Here is a 16,598-nt window from a genome sequence, read left to right as displayed (position 1 = left end):
GTCTTGTGGATTGTACCAATCGGGGTAGGGTGGATTCACCTTCTTTGGTGGAATGTAAGCTATAAGACGCGCCTCTACTAGCTTCGGCAGGAGATCGCTATAAGTGGTCGGAAGTCTATCAAACTTCTTCACAGAGTTGTTTTGCGATTTGCCTGACTTCGAAGCGGAAGAAGACGGAGCAATGGTTACAGCGTTGACTCCTCCTTCCTTCTTCTTCCCAAAGGCCTTCTTAGCTTCATATGATTGGGAAGGCTTAACCAGCTTCCCACTTTTAAGTCCTTGTTCCACCCTTTCTCCTATGGTGATGATGTCCGAGAAGAGTGTCGTTGTGTTCCCTATCATCTTATCGTAATAGGGACCAGTCAACGAGTTGATGAATAAGGACACCGTCTCCTTATCCGACAGCGGGGGCTCTATCTGTGCCGCCAACTCCCTCCAACGTTGGGCGTACGCCTTGAAGGATTCATCGTTCTTTTTACTCAAGGCTTGAAGATCAGACCTATCGGGTGTTAGGTCGATGTTGTATTTGTAGCGCTTGAGGAAGGCGTCGGCCAACTGCCTCCATGTGTGTACTAGATTTCCATCTAGCTGCATATACCAGTTAAGTGCAGTTTCAGCTAAGCTCTCTTGAAAGCAGTGGATCAAGAGCTTTTCATTTGTGGCATATGCAGCCATCTTGCGACAATACATGGTGAGATGACTTTTAGGGCAAGTCGATCCCACGTATTTTGGGAAATCTGGCACTTTAAATTTAGGAGGGAATTGAATGTCCCTCACTAAACACATGTCGGCGGCATCCTTAATGTCAAAGTCGTGCCCTTCCATAGCCCTTAGCCGACCCTCGAGGGCATGGAATTGTTCCTTTGATACCTCGGGCTCTTTTATTATAATTCCTGCCCCAAGGGGTACGGCGTTTGGAGGATCTTTTTCATGCTCTTCCTCCTCTCCCTCATGATGGGACCCATGATCACTATGATGAGAATCATGGATGTTGTGATGACGCATGAGCTCCATCATTTGCGCCATCTGCTCCTTAAGCTGTGAAAGCTCGGTTGTGAGCTTTTTGTTTTGCTCCTCCAATGCTTCCATTTTCTTGATTTTCCGTGCGCGCGTAAGGACAGAGAGATGACCAGCCACTTTCTAAAATGAATGTTTTAGTTAGTTTATTTTATGGAATGAATACACTCTTTAACATGAGCTTGATAAACCTCCATCTTTAAGGCGCTGCCTTTTTAAGACGGAAGTTTACCACCCTTCTTTATCTATGATTTCTCCCCAACGGAGAATCTCTATAGTCATGGGTCTCTTTCACTCATGTCAAGAGGTATTGGTGATCCTAAAATGTATGTTTTCATGAGGACGCATGATGTCTTATTGGTAATGATGTACATGCTCCTCACTTTTATTATATTTTCACACATGGTCTTTCCTCTCATGTCATGGTTTTTTATGCATGGGGATTATTTTTAGACCTTATCACGAGGTTATTAATGCACAAACAATTGCACATAAGCATTTACACAAACAATTCACTCATCCGCGAACAGTCACGAGCGAATCACGAGGTAGGGGTCTCCTGCAGAAAAGTGCATATTCAAGGAGGATCTAACTGTTCTCACTTGGTCAAAGGCCCCCAAGGTGCCCCCATTATAGGGACCCAATTCCTCTCGTCGTAGGTCGATGGAAAGTTCCAACGCACCGTCGGACTTAAGTTCATGGTTATCACCTTGAGTGATGCTTTCCGACAACGGTCTACGGGCACCTATAGACCCATTCGACAACCGGCCGTACTAACATCCACTCCCTATGGTTAATCACTCATGCCCCCGGGTATAGAGGGAACTGTTGTGTGCAAAGGTTTGTGTGCAGTTTTTATTTCAAACAATTGCGTAAATTTAAAAATACAACAGTTATTAAAGCCAAATAGATAAACATGTTATCATACAAGTGAGGGGTAATAAAGTAATTTTAACTATTATTTGTTAAAAATAATCTGTCACTAAATGGGACTGACTCTCGAGGCTTCCCCAGCGGAGTCGCCATCTGTCGCCACCGGCCCGAAACGGGCTTTCGGCATTCGCGAAGGATGGTTGGACTCGTTTATTTGTTTGAAAAATGTGGATTGCTAGAATGACTTATTCTCAAACTGAGACCTCGTCAAACGAGCAATTTTATTAAAAGGCTCACTAATCCATATTAATCCCAAGCGGGACCCTCCATGGATTAGTGGTTTTCATAAAAGGAGGGTTCGTGGAGTCGCCACCAATGTTTTACTCAAAACATTGGAAAAAGGGATAAGGCAATTGATTTAAAAATCAACTTTGGCCACTACAACCAGAGTTGGGTAAGGGAGTCGGTTACGCGTGGGGAAGGTGTTAGCACCCCACAGCGCCCCTTTCGGGTTCCCTATGACAGATTATTTTTAACAGAACAGTATAAAATTACTAAATTACCCCTATTTATTCTAAGCAATTATAAATTGACTATCTACATGATGACAGTTTAAATATTCACACAGAAAGCAGTAAAAGGAAGGATTGAAGGGAAACCTCTTGAAGCGTGCTTTTATAAAAATGAACTGGGAAGCGTTTTGGCGTTCCCTCGCTCTACAAGCCCGCTCCTCGCTCTCCTAGAACAAAATTTTAACTAAGGGAATCAAAGAGATTTCCCCTCGACTAGGTTCGATCCTCAAGCAAAATGGCTCGGGGCTCAAGAACTTCGTCGGATCGACTCCCAGAGAGATTTCTAGGGCAGAACACTGCTCAAAAACCCCAGAATACTCAAGGAGGGAGTCAAAACTGTGTGTAAAAGTGTGGAATGACGTCCAATTGACGTCATATTTATAGGGAATAGGCGCAATACGGCCTACAGGGCCAATACGGCCGTATTGAAATTTTTGAACTTCAATACGGTCGTATTGGAGTTCAATACGGTCGTATTGAAAGCCAGAAATTTCAATACGCCCGTATTGAGTTCGCAGCGGTCGTATTGAAGTGTCAATACGGTCGTACTGACTTCAGTATGGCCGTATTGAAGCTTCAATACGGCCGTATTGAGTTCAGTACGGCCGTATTGGGCTTTTTCCCTCCACTTCTTTATTTTGAGCTATTCTAAGACCTCTGGACCTACAGAGAACCCTCCTAGGGCCTTCGAGGAGTCCTTCTGGCTGATTATCCTTCAGTCTTCGAGAGTCTTCAAGCTTTATTTCCGACCCGGACAATTTTAGGGGTCTACAGGGGTGCCGGTGGGATGCTGTCGGCATGGGCTGTAACGGTCGGCTAGCCGAGGCAGGGGCGGCAGGGGCAACAGAGGTGTAAGGGACCGAGGTGTGCTGGCCATGCGAATGGAACGATCCTTGAGTATGGGTTGTCTCGGAGGGCTTCCACGTAGGATCACGGTACTGGTTCTTGAGGGCGATGTTTTCCGCCCGTAGTGCAGCCATTTCGGCCGCGTCTCTCTCCCGTTGTTGCTTCATGGCGGCCATCTCCTCCTTCATCTGTCGCACCATACTATTCAAGTTTGTTTCTTCTGTCGTCTCGGCCCCTGACTGATGCTCGTCTTCGGACTGGTGTTCTTCCACGTTATTCTTCCTCGTTTTCACCATGCTTTCTTCTAACAATAAATCTCGAATTTGCTCTCGTGGGTTCGGGCCCCACGGTGGGCGCCAAAATGTACCTGTCTGAGGGCACACTCCTGTTCTTCCTGGTGAAAGGGGACCGAATAAGAGCTCCAACGATGTCTTCAAAGGGGGGGGGAGGTACCTGCAAAAGGTACTCCGACGCTCAAGTTAGTATATGCACGAATATCTAGGTTAAAAATGAACAGTGACATACCTTGTTACGTGTGACCTATTTATAGCATCTGACATGGGCCTGAGCGTGATGGGCCCTATACTTCCGGTCCGATACTAGTCAGAGCGGCAAATGACCGAACCGTCCAGTCCGTACACGGCAGCCTGTATACTTCCGGTATGTTCTATGTCGGCACGGCACCTGACCGAGCCGACTCGATGAATGATGATGGTCCATATTTGCATTAACCAGACTGATGTCGGTTCTCGGCCTCATGCCGAGCCGATGTTGATGATGATGCTTGTACGTGGCTATGCATGGGTGTCTGACGAAATGGCACGTGTTGGTCAACGTGACCGATAGGGACCTTCCGGTACAAATATTAAACATATATATATATATATATATATATATATAAATCATATATATATATATATATATATATATATATAAATCATATATTAGATTTTTATGATACAATAAAATTTGAATTATACTTGTAGTGACTAGTCAGGATAAATGAGCATCATCATAACACTAACCAACAAAAGGATATTTCATTTTAACCAACAATAGGATATTTCACCTTCATTCCTTACTCATTTAAATCCCCAAGGTCAAACTTCCAGCTACAAATAATTCAAACTTTATCTTCTATGGCCATAGAACAATATTTATCTTCATAAATACGTGAAGAAATAACAACAAGAGTCCAAGATATCACAACTATATCATAGTTGATTATAAATATATTTACAAATAAATATATTTACGTAAAAAGAATATATTAAGAATACCAATGATATAAATAAATATGACAATCATTATAAAATAATTAAACAAGATAAAAGATGAACACCTTAATAATTATTATGGATAAAAATAATCAAAGGTTAAGCAAATAAATGAGGTTAGGGACACCCCACTAAATAAATATACATAAAAAATAACATAAATAAATATACATAATAATATATAAAATTTTAAAGAGATAAGGTTCTCCTCCCCCTTACCTTAGAACATCGGCTTATCCTCCTAAAACTTCAAGACCCTTTTTCCTACTTATTTTTTTGGCTAAAACCCTATTTTGGTCCCTTATAATCTTTTTTTGTTTCAATGTAGTCCAACTTTTATTTTAGGTCTCAATTTGGTCCCAAACTAATTAATTGGTTTCAATTTAGTCCCAAATTAATTAATTGGTTTCAATGTGGGACTTCCGTCTAAATTATTTAAACGGAGTTAACTTTTAGCCACGTGGATGCCACGTAGATGCCTACGTGGCATCCACGTGGATGAGAATTTTTCTTGAAAACACCTGGACCGGAACGGGCCGTTCTGGTTGCAAAATTAAAACACCATCAGTGAAGCAGAACGGGCTGTTCTGAAACCAGAACGACCCGTTCTGAAATCAGAACGGCCCGTTCTGAAATCAGAACGGCCCGTTCTGAAATCAGAACGGCCCGTTCTGCATTCAGAACGGCCCGTTCTGCATTCAGAACGGCCCGTTCCAAAACTGTGAATAAAATATTCTTTACTTAATTGTGTTTTTGATATTATAATTATGCAATTTTGATCTCTAAAGTTTTAATTGAGTAATTTCAGTCCTTAAAAGATTATAGTTGTGTAATTTTAGTCTCACAATTTTTAATTGAACAATTTTAATCTCTCAAATATCATAATTGTGCAATTTTAGTCTTTCTCATTAAAAATTTAATAATTTTAAAATTTTAATATATATATATTATTAATAAATAAATAAAATTTATATATTATTAGTATTTTAATATTACTGATAAATTAATATCAATAATATTTTTACTATATTTATAAATAAACTAATAATTTGATAAATATAACTTAATATATATTAATATATTTTTATAAAAATATAAATATATAAGATCAGATATATATTTCTAATTAATATACTTATATTTTTGTAAAAGTATATTAATATATAACAAGTTATATTTATTAAATTATTAGTTGATCTATAAATATATTAATAATATTATTGATATAATAATTTTTTCTTTTTCTCTTTCTGTTTGAAGAAATATTTAAATATCACTTTATAATTTTTTGCAACTTATTTAAGATTAAAAGAATAAAATGATAAAAATTAATAAGATAAACATAATAAAATAAAATATAAAAAAATATTAATATATTTATTTTATTAGATATAATAACATAATTAAAATATAATTAATAATATATATTTTATAAAATTATTAATATTTTTTATATAAAAATATAAAATAAAACCGGAACGGCCCGTTCTGAAACCGAAACGGGCCGTTCTGGTTGCATTTTCGATGTGTTAATTTTGCACCTGGAACGGGCCGTTCCGGATGCAAAGTTAACACACCAAAGTGCACCCAGAACGGCCCGTTCTGGTTTTAAAACGGGCCGTTCTGGGTCCAGGTGTTTTAAAAAAAAATTTCATCCACGTGGCATCCACGTATGCATCTACGTGGCGTCCACGTAGCCGAAAGTTAACACCGTTAAAGCAATTTGGACGGAAGTCCCACATTGAAACCAATTAATTAATTTGGGACTAAATTGAAACACATTAATTAGTTTGGGACCAAATTGAGACCTAAAATAAAAGTTGGACTACATTGAAACAAAAAAAGATTATAAGGGACCAAAATAGGTTTTTAGCCTATTTTTTAGCCTATTGTGAAAATAGGTTTTTAGCCTATTATAAAATAATTAAACAAGATAAAAGATGAACACCTTAATAATTATTATGGATAAAAATAATCATAGGTTAAGCAAATAAATGAGGTTAGGGACACCCCACTAAATAAATATACATAAAAAATAACATAAATAAATATACATAATAATATATAAAATTTTAAAGAAATAAGGTTCTCCTCCCCCTTACCTTAGAAGATCGGCTTATCCTCCTAAAACTTCAAGACCCTTTTTCCTACTTATTTTTTTCCCTCTCTTTCCCTCTTTCTTTCTCTTTCTTTTCTCTCTCTCTTTCTCTCTCTAGGTTTTCACCTCTCGATGTTATAAATTTTCACAGCCCAAGCCTCCTATTTATAGGCATCCTGCTGTACCCGGAATGACCCGTACTGATTTCGGAACGGCCCGTTCCAGAGCCTTCAAATATACGCAAAATTTTCAACTGGAACGACCCGTTTTCAACTTGAATTTTAGGCCATTTTGTTTATCTGGAACGGCCCGTTCCACTTTTTGGAACGCTCGTTCCGCTTTTAGGAACAGGTCGTTCCGCTTTGGCCTGAAAAAAAATAGAATTTCATATTAAAAAAATAAAATTTTCATAAATATTTAAATTATTATTAAAAAATCTAAAATCTTCTAAAAAAATTCCTTTAATTAATTAATAACTATAAAAAAATAATTTTCATAAATATAAAATAATAATTAACTATTGTATAAAATTTGGGATGTTACAATTCTCCCCTCCTTTTAGAAATTTTGTCCTCGAAGTTTTTCTGAAAATAGAAATGGGTAAGTTTCTCATATCTTGCTTTCTAATTTTCATGTAACATCACTCCCTTATGAATGTACCACTTTATCAATCTCTCCTAAGAATGTCTGATGTTAATAAGTACAAGGTGAGTAACTTAACGAACCCATCCATTATAATCCAAATAAGATTAAATTTCTTAAGCATATCATATATAACTACAACTAAGTTTATAGATACATAATCTTATTTCCAAATTAGGACGTCTAAAGACGGTAATATTAAAAGACTCTAGTGTTCCACCTTAAACTTTTGCCATACTATATACTAGTTGTAGACACCCAATTTTGTCCGGGGGCACACAAACAAGAAAATGGACCTACATCATGAAGGAAAGGAGCTCCCGAAGCAAGCAAACAACAAGCAGGATATCAGAAGGCCTAAAGGTCAAATAAGGTTGTTTTAGTAACCCGGAACGGGCTGTTCCAGAATCAGAACAGGCCGTTCCAAACCTCAGAACGGGCCGTTCCAATATCAGAACGGGCTGTTCCAACGTGACTAAAACACCTAAAAATCCAATATCGGAACGGACCGTTCCAGGGTGAGTAATTTGAACATAACGTTCAAATCCGGAACGGGCCGTTCCGAATCCAGAACGGGCCGTTCCGGCCCACATCTAATGCCTATAAATTGAAGCCTCGGGCACAGTTCTCAAGGGCGGCCAGAGAAATTTCGAATAAGACTCCTTTGAGCACGAAAATTCTCTATTTCTTTCCCTTCTATTATATTTCTTGAGATTTGTGTCGCATCTCTATATTCTCTCTCCCCCTATTGTATTTCTTGAGATCTGTGAGGTATACTGTAGTGCGAAAGGTTGCCACAAAGCACCTAAATCTCCATATTTGAAGATCAATAGAGCTCGTTCAGAGGTATTTTAAATAATCTTCTTCTATATCTTTTATTTATCATTTTTATTTTTATCTTTTATTTATAACAAACGCATTCATGTAGATATTTTAGGGTTAGTCGTGTATAATTTAATTTTTCATTATGTAAATAAATATTAATAAAGGGGATTCAATATTTGATTTATTAATTCTTATCATGTTAACTTCATCATAGGGTACTGATTGAGGGCGCTGTAGGGGTACTTAATACCTTCCTACACGTAACCGACCCACGAACCCAATTCTGGTTATCGAGGCCATTATTGGATCTTTAAAAACATTTTCTTTTTACAATGTTTTGAGTAAAACATTGGTGGCGACTCCATGAACTTATTTTCAAAACCATTGATTAAGGATTAGTCTGGCGTCCGGGCATTCCTTAATTGATGAGATTTTCAAAAGGATGTCTAAACCATTAGTCGCGAGATCAGAAATTTTCGGGTTGCGACAGATGGCGACTCCACTGGGGAAGTTTAAAGGGGGTCAGGCCCATTTAATTGATGAAGTTAATAAAAAAAAAATTTAAATATTTTTCTCCTTTACTTTATTTGTTTTATTTGTGTGGCTTTAATATCTATTTGCCTGTTTAAATTCTGTATTTGTTTGAATAAAAATTGTACACAAACCTTCGCACACAACAGTTCCTCCTACACCCGGGGGCATGAGGGTAATAAACATAGGGAGTGGTTGACGTACGACCGGCCCAAGTTTGGCCTTGGAGCCTGCGAGCCTTGTCGAAAATCACACTCAAGGTGATAACCGGTTACTCCAGCCCGAAATACTGCGACAGACCTTAGAGTTTGCCAGGTGACGGCGACAGAGATATTGGGTCCCTATAATGGGGGCACCTTGGGGGCCTTTAGACCAGTGAGATTAGAACTTTCCTATACACTGCACTTTTCTTGCATGGACCACAGACCAAAGATTTAAACATGACTGTTCGCGGGTGTGCATTTGTTTGAGCATATGTGTGTTGTGTTTGTTCGTGTTTATTTATTTTAAATGGATAAGAATTACAGACAAATAGATATTAATAAAAAAAAATATGATGAAAATTTAACTCCCTTCTATATACCCTAACTCTAAAGCATCATATAGGGTAGTTTATAATATATATATATATATATATATATAGCAAAAAAAATGCATCATAACCCTTAGTCAAAAACATGATAAAATTTAGGCAGGAAATAAATATCATGCATCTCCTAGGATAATGCATTAGCATACATTCATTAGAAATGGAAGGCACACATAATAGTATGCAAAGAATGTTTTCTAAACAAAAATCAATGAGAATGATATTCGTTGAATTTCTCATGTGTCTTTGCATCCTACTTTACGTTTCATATAGATAACATGCCTTCCTTGTAAATAATAAATAAGAATAAAAAGGGAAATCTAATTTGTGCGTGTTAAGCCGGATAATGGAAATTACTGTAATCAAATGCGAACCTGACACATCAAATCGGGAGACATTTATCAGTAATTGGGGGCATCACACGCCCAAATCGACGATTCAAATAGAAAGAGTTTCCCATGACAAAATGACAATTGTCGGGATAGGAGGAATGATCAAGAATGGACGAATCCTTGCTTCTAGGGAATTACAAGACAAAATCCTATTGAGGAGTAAAGACATTGTGTGACAAAAACCCGCTAGGATGAAAACCCGTAAAGGGCGTCCTAGGCAAAAATTAGGGTAAAGAAAAAAAGAATCAAAATCCCGATAGGATACGTCCTATGCAAAAGTTAGGGATATATAAAAATGTCTATCTGAGTTGAAATCGAAAGGTGGTTCGAGTATTCCCTTCGAAAGCAAGAATTCATAAAGATTTCACTCCTAGTTCGAAACACCGACGTCCAAGCAAGTGGAATGATTTTTTGAAATTATCAAATCATCCATGACTTTCTAGGGGGCAACCTTCGTCTATCTCTCTGTGTATGAATCACGAACTCGGGGCATGCCCGGGCCTTCGAGCTTTGTTAAAGGGGCACGTGTAAATTGAAAGTATTGTTTTAAATGCCATAACACTCTTTCGTTTCTCTTCTCCCTCTAAATATCCACTCTAGGCCTCATCCATCAACCCTTAATAAACAAAATGTATTTGCAACAAAGATGTTACTCAATAATAGCATGGAAAGGATAACAAAGGAACAATCAGGAATTCAAACATGACTAGGGTTTGATAAAAGAAAGACATCTCATACCTCATGAGTGCCGCAAAAAAAAAAATGAAGGCCCGGCAGGAAACCCACTAAGGGGGCTGCGCAAAAGTTAGGGCAAGATCTACTAGGCAATCCACAAGTAAAAATGGGTAACCTAGGCAAAAGAAAAGATCAAAAGAAAAATGTCCGCTAGGGAACACATCTCAAGTGACCTAGGCAAAAATTAGGACGTTAAAGCAGCAACCTGAGTTGAAAACCGAAAGGCGACTCAGAGGAATCATCCAATTAGAGTACGACCCCGAATCATCACCTCACTTTCCAAAAAGGCTAAACATAATGATAGCTTCTTTGTAGCAAATATGCTTTGTTTAATAGCCATAAACACTAAAGCCCACCTTGGCCAGCCATTCTTCTAAAAACCCATTTTGAAAAAAAAAATCCCTTCTAACAACCTTTTGAAAAAATGTAAACATCCCTTTCCTTCTTTTCTCTTGACCCTTATGGCATTAAAATGGTACCGAAAGGATACACGGAAAATGCACAGTGAATACTCACAGAGGGAAGACTAAGATGTCCCTTAATGAAGTTTAGAGACATTTGACTACACATTGATAATTTAGGAGCCATTGAAACCTTGAGTTCAAGAGATCATATCCCGACAACAATCACGAACGGCACGAATAAAAAGGAATCGTCAACATTAACCTTAATACGTACAGGTTAATTTCCTGACATAAAAAAAATGAATTGCATCAAACACATGAGCATAAACTACATCGCATGCATATGAGGTAGGGGCATATGGAAGGGCGTTACAAAAAAAAATGAACAAATAATAAAAATCATTCCTATCTTGCATTTTTATGTGCATCCATGCATCCATTCATTATACTTGCCATGGTCAAAGGAAGTCATCAGGTCAAAGCGTTCGTAAAAGCTCAACGACCAAACAAGCAAGCCTATAAGCATGAAGAGGCCATCGCACCCTACTCTTCACCAAATGCAGGATAATCCAAGAGAATGCTAAGATCAGGCATGGTTTCTTCACCAAAGCCAGGAGTGGCTTCCAAAATAATACTCATTAATAAAGATTCAACAAATAAACATCATCATGAAATAGATCCCTCCACCAATGATGACAATAAAAAGAAAAAATAACATGAGAAAAAGGAAAGATTCATACATGTTGAAAAAATCGAAGCATTTATAAAAATAGTAGAAAAAGGCAAGCTTCAAATATGAAAAAGCCGAAGTTAAGAAAACAAAATTAAAAAAAAAAAAACTATTACAAGCGGACGCCTGGAGAGGCATTACAATACTCACCTTGACAAGAATAACATCAAACTCTTACCAACCATCCCACAATAAAGGCGCCTGGAGAGGCATCACAATACTCAAGTGGCAGGGGCAACACTGGAATCCCTGCCAGCCATCCACTTCTCTGCCCACCAACACAGGGGCACAACAAACATCTCCCGCCCATCCACCTAGGGGCAGTCTTTCATTCCACAACCATCCATCAACAATCAAACAGTCAGTCATCAATGAATCAAAAGGACTCAACATTGTTCCTGGAGAGGCATCACAATACTCACATGGCAGAGGCAACACTAGAATCTCTGTCACCCATCATTTACTCCTTTGCTCACCATCACAAGGGCACCACCTACCAGCAATCCTCGTCTTCATCAGACGTCCTCCCAAAGAAAAGGGGAATCACATCATCATCATCAGCAGGCAGCCTGGAGAGGCCAGGCATAATAATACTCATCATTTACTCATTTGCCCACCATCACAAGGGCACCACCTACTAGCAATCCTCGTCTTCATCAGACGTCCTCCCATAAAAAAAGGACAATCGCATCATCAACATCAGCAGGCAGCCTGGAGAGGCTAGGCATAATAATACTCAGCATTCAACAGGCGGCCTGGAGAGGCTAGACATAATAATACTCAGCATTCATTCAGCAGGCGACCTGGAGAGGTTAGGCATAATAATACTGAGCATTCAGCAGGCGGCCTGGAGAGGCTAGGCATAATAATACTCAGCATTCAATAGGCAGCCTGGAGAGGCTAGGCATAATAATACTCAACATTCAGCAGGCGGCCTGGAGAGGCAGGCATAATAATACTCAGCATCAGCAGGCGGCTTGGAGAGGCCAGGCATAATAATACTTAACATTAGCAGGCGACCTGGAGAGGCAGACATAATAATACTCACCGTTCAGCAGGCAGCCTGGAGAGGCCAGGCATAATAATACTCACCGTTCAGCCGACAGCCTGGAGAGGCCAGGCATAGTAATACTCATCGTTCAGCAGGCAGCCTAGAGAGGCCAGCCATAATAATACTCCCTCTTAAACAAGCTACAAATAAGGGGACATATTATCACAAGAGAAACAATGGAGCTTCTACTTGAAGACTGAAGATCAGGTGTACAGTTTGTCAACCTTGTTACCCAATAGAGTATGCAATCAATGTTCAACTGCTCTAAAGGGTGAGGATACGAGCAAATACACCTGTCCAAGGGAAGCAACGTAGAAGCATCAACACAGAGATGAGAAGAAGACCCGGACGAAATGTCTACGTCTTTACTTGCCTTTGGAAAAGCAACACAGCAATTCCAAAGGACAAGTAAAGAGGGGCAGCTGTAGACACCCAATTTTGTCCGGGGGCACACAAACAAGAAAATGGACCTACATCATGAAGGAAAGGAGCTCCCGAAGCAGGCAAACAACAAGACAGGATATCAGAAGGCCTAAAGGTCAAATAAGGTTGTTTTAGTAGCCCGGAACGGGCTGTTCCAGAATCGGAACGGGCCGTTCCAAACCTCGGAACGGGCCGTTCCAATATCATAACGGGCTGTTCCAACGTGACTAAAACACCTAAAAATCCAATATCGGAACAGGCCATTCTAATATCGGAACGGGCCGTTCCAATTCCGGAACGGGCCGTTCCAATACCAGAACGGGACGTTCCATTTTCAGAACGGGCCGTTCCAGGGTGAGTAATTTGAACATAACGTTCGGATCCGGAACGGGCCGTTCCGAATCCAGAACGGGCCGTTCCGGCCCACATCTGATGCCTATAAATTGAAGCCTCAGGCACAGTTCTCAAGGGCGGCCAGAGAAATTTTGAATAAGACTCCTTTGAGCACGAAAATTCTCTATTTCTTTCCCTTCTATTATATTTCTTGAGATTTGTGTCGCATCTCTATATTCTCTCTCCCCCCTATTGTATTTTTTGAGATCTGTGAGGTATACTGTAGTGCGAAAGGTTGCCACAAAGCACCTAAATCTCCATATTTGAAGATCAATAGAGCTCGTTCAGAGGTATTTTAAATAATCTTCTTCTATATCTTTTATTTATCATCTTTATTTTTATCTTTTATTTATAACAAACGCATTCATGTAGATATTTTAGGGTTAGTCGTGTATAATTTAATTTTTCATTATGTAAATAAATATTAATAAAGGGGATTCAATATTTGATTTATTAATTCTTATCATGTTAACTTCATCATAGGGTACCGATTGAGGGCGCTGTAGGGGTACTTAATACCTTCCCTACACGTAACCGACCCCCGAACCCAATTCTGGTTATCGAGGCCATTATTGGATCTTTAAAAACATTTTCTTTTTCCAATGTTTTGAGTAAAACATTGGTGGCGACTCCATGAACTTATTTTCAAAACCATTGATTAAGGATTAGTCTGGCGTCCGGACATTCCTTAATTGATGAGATTTTCAAAAGGATGTCTAAACCATTGGTCGCGAGATCAGAAATTTCCGGGTTGCGACACTAGTATATAAATTCCTCTACTTCCCTTAGGCCACACTTCCGCTGCGCCACTCTGATACATTTTAATATCTCCTAAATGAATACTAAAAGTACTTTTATGTCCTTCCTCTAAGATCATCTTCCTTAATTCGAGATTACTAGGTACATAGATTCTATCTTTGAACCTCAAAACACCATCAACTTCCAAGCGTAAAGGGTTATCTATACCTCTACCAATCTTTTCCACTTGGCTCACTAAGAAAGGATTTAACTCTTAGGTCCTCTAATCACATCCATTAATCTATTAGTCCTTTCAACATACTCAATTCAATGCTCCTAAGGGTGAGCTTACACATCACGCTTAAGTTTCTAATCTCCTCAATCAAATTCAACCCTTACATTTTCAAAAATGATAGATGAATGATCAGTCTACTTAAGGCATTTGTCACCATATTACTTTAATTTTTATGACCCTCTCCAAGGATCAAGTACTTAAGCATAAGTTTACTAGATACGTATAATCAATCTCTAAGTCTTACCACCTTATCTATACCTAAGGCAACCTCATGTTTACTACCTTGTCTTATGGTCTCAAGTCTTTCCATCAAAATGAATCAACTAATTATGTTTCTCTAATTTCCTTCAATAGTCCATTCTTTACTCGAGTCATACCTAATTTCACACTACTAGGAGTAATTTCAGAAGTCAAACTTAAATTCCTAATGTGAGCTAAAAGATACATCCCTTTAACTATAAGGGGAGATATATATAGAGGTTTCCTACTCAAAGTATCGACCACCACATTGACTTTTCCCAAATAACAACTAAGATTAAAATCTTAATTCTTATCAGTTTCCAACTATCTCTTATGTCTCATATTCAACTCCTTTGGATCAAACAGATATGTAAGATCCTTATGATCACTAAATATTTCAAACTTAGAATCATACTAGTAATGTCTCCAAAATCTTAGGCGTAAATATTACAACCTCTAATTCAAGGTCATGGGTAAGGTAATTTTCTCATGAATTTTTCATACCTAGATGCCTAGAAATATAAGCTACTACCTTTCCTTTTTGCATCAACAATGTTCTCAAATTTGTCTTTGAAGCATCACTACATAACACATAATTCTCACTAGAGTCTGGTAATCTTAACACTAGTCAATCCTTTCTTAAGAGTTTGAAAACTACTTTCACACTTACTATTTCATAAAGGCAACTCTCTCTTCTTGGTTAATCTAAAAAAAGTAATGTTATCTTAGAAATTTCCTCAATAAATCTCCTATATTAATAAGTTAATGCAAGAAAACTTTTAACCTCACTAATTGACTTAGGTATCTCCCACTTAAACACAACTTCTACCATAAATAGATCTACATTATATCTCCACTAGAAATTACAAAACCTAGAAAATTCACTTCATACCATAGAAATTCATACTTAAATAGCTTGGTGTAAAGTTGTCTTGAATATATTTTCATCCTCAGTTTCAATACGATGATACCACATCCTAAGGTCAATCTTACTAGACACACCAATATTCATTAATTGATCCCTAAGATCATCTATCCACATATCAACATACATGCATATCAAATCATATTAGAATACCTACTTTAAATCTTCATATATACCATCCTTAAGCATGTATGAATCAATTATCGTTTACTCCGTATAGCCTGTACATGAACAGCCTTTACGACATAACATCATACAACCTTAAAGAAACTTTTGATCCACAAGACAACACCTCAGAATATCATAATAAAATCGATTTCCTAATAACTTACAAACATCATGATAACATATATATCCCTTTAACAACTATCAAAGAAAATGATACATAGAGAATTATACAGGCTATCACCAAATGATCTCAAACCTATTACCAAAATAAAGCTAACAAGATAAGCTATCACTCTTATGAAGACTTAAAATTCTAGAATGATCATATACTTAGCTAAAATTTCAAAAACTGTAATAGATATAATCAGCGCTAACAGCTAGACCTTTGCTCACTAAAATATTCATAACGAAAGTTCTAGATCTCCATTGTACCTGATTTTGGTGCCCTTGACAAGTTAACATCTAAGACTACAACTTTTATGAAGATCATAAAATCCAACTCTGACAATATAATACTTGTACTGACACAACAAAACTACAGCTACGACATTCCCTGCATTGATCAACAAAAGAGCGCACCAAAGTCTAAAGCCCCAAAAACACCTTAAAACACTTCCAAATCATTATTTAAATTTCTTCCTACAATCCTAAACCAAACAACTTACATATTTAGCACAGAGAACTTAGAAACTAAAATAAAATCCTCATACAACCTAACCCATAAAATTCAATATGTAAGCATCAAATTTAATAAATCATATAATAAGATTTAAAAGTAATAAAAGAAATATAAATTAATTCCAGTAAAGGTGGCAGTGCCTCCTAGTTAGGAAT

This window comes from Cajanus cajan, chromosome 9 (assembly GCF_000230855.2).
Source record: "Cajanus cajan strain Asha chromosome 9, NIPB_CcT2T_4, whole genome shotgun sequence".
Taxonomy (NCBI): domain Eukaryota; kingdom Viridiplantae; phylum Streptophyta; class Magnoliopsida; order Fabales; family Fabaceae; genus Cajanus; species Cajanus cajan.
This window is presented reverse-complemented; position numbering follows the sequence as displayed.